Source organism: Poecilia reticulata, chromosome 21 (assembly GCF_904066995.2).
Source record: "Poecilia reticulata chromosome 21, P_reticulata-male-v2, whole genome shotgun sequence".
In the NCBI taxonomy this organism is placed as follows: domain Eukaryota; kingdom Metazoa; phylum Chordata; class Actinopteri; order Cyprinodontiformes; family Poeciliidae; genus Poecilia; species Poecilia reticulata.
In genome coordinates, this window is record NC_088850.1 from 476,020 (window position 1) to 477,526 (window position 1,507).

The window sequence follows — 1,507 nt, forward strand, 5'->3', positions numbered from 1 at the left end:
CCACTTCCGGTTGCGGTTTGAAGCGACAGCGCCTGCAGCGCCCCCAGTGGACGGAAGTCTCTCAACAATAGTATTTATTGGATAGAAAAGGATAATAATGGGCATTATTGTTTTATAGTCATCATCACCACTGGATTTACACAATATCATTATTTTTATATATTTTTTAAATAAATTCAATAATCTGCATATTTCTAAATTTCCACACAAACTTACAACTTCAAACTTTGACAGAAATTTTTAAGGTTTCCGTTTCATGAAGTCCCAGTAAAAACCCTGTAGGTTGAAGTTGAACTTCTCAGAAAGGTCCCGTTAACCCGAACACATGGAAAGCAGCCAACAATACAAACTGTTCATGTAATTAGTCAGACTGAAATTACAAAAATACTAAATATTATATAAAGTGGATGCGTGATAACCAATAATGTCTGTGGATTTCTGAGCATCAGTTACATTTAACAGAACAACCTGACTTCAGCCCAAAGTCTTTGTGGCTCTTTATGTTCTTATTTAGCTTCAGGTGAAACTAATTTGGATCAAACTGATACAGACGGACATTTAGCTTGGTAAACACGACAAACATTAAACTTTTAGATGTGAAACAGGCTTAAATGTCCTCCAGCGGGTTTTCTGATCACGGAGGGAAACGAAGCCACCAGATTCTCCTTTGCATGATTATTGCAGCAACAAGCTGCTCGGTCTGTTCTGATGAGACTTTCCATGAACCGTTACCGTGGTTACCGTGGAGCTGCAGGTGATTGGCTGAAAGCAGAGAACAGAAGAAGAGCTGGACTCTGCAGCAGGTTTCTGACGGAGGCAGAGCGCCCCCATGCGGAAGGTTTCCGCCAGAGAGGCTTTCACCGCAGATCAGGACAGAAAGGATCCAGACGCTCCTCTGGATTCAGCAGATCAACTGGGAACAAGTTCATGAAGAGGAAAAGCTCCTGATGTGGAGAGAAACTGGTTCCAGTGTTTTTATAGGCAAAACGCTTCAAAACTGGAGCGAGTCGGACGTTAACTTATAAAGTTCTGCTGATTAACGTTTTTCAAAACTATTTGAAAGAATGAAAAATATATCAAACTGCACAAATTAAAGTTCTACTATTGCATACAGATTATACATTCTAAGATATTTTTAGATTTAAGTTTTTCAAAGTTTCACTTTTGAAATTCTTTTTTTTTTCAAATATTGAAACATTTATAATATTGGAACACATTTTTCTTCATGTGGAGCTTCACTCGGCATCCTGCTCCATCCTGCTCCATCCTGCTCCATCCTGCTCCATCCTGCTCCATCCTGCTCCATCCTGCTCCATCCTGCTCCATCCTGCTCCATCCTGCTCCATCCTGCTCCATCCTGCTCCATCCTGCTCCATCCTGCTCCATCCTGCTCCATCCTGCTCCATCCTGCTCCATCCTGCTCCATCCTGCTCCATCTTGCCCCATCGTGCTCCATCTTGCCCCATCCTGCCCCATCCTGCCCCATCTTGCTCCATCCTGCCCCATC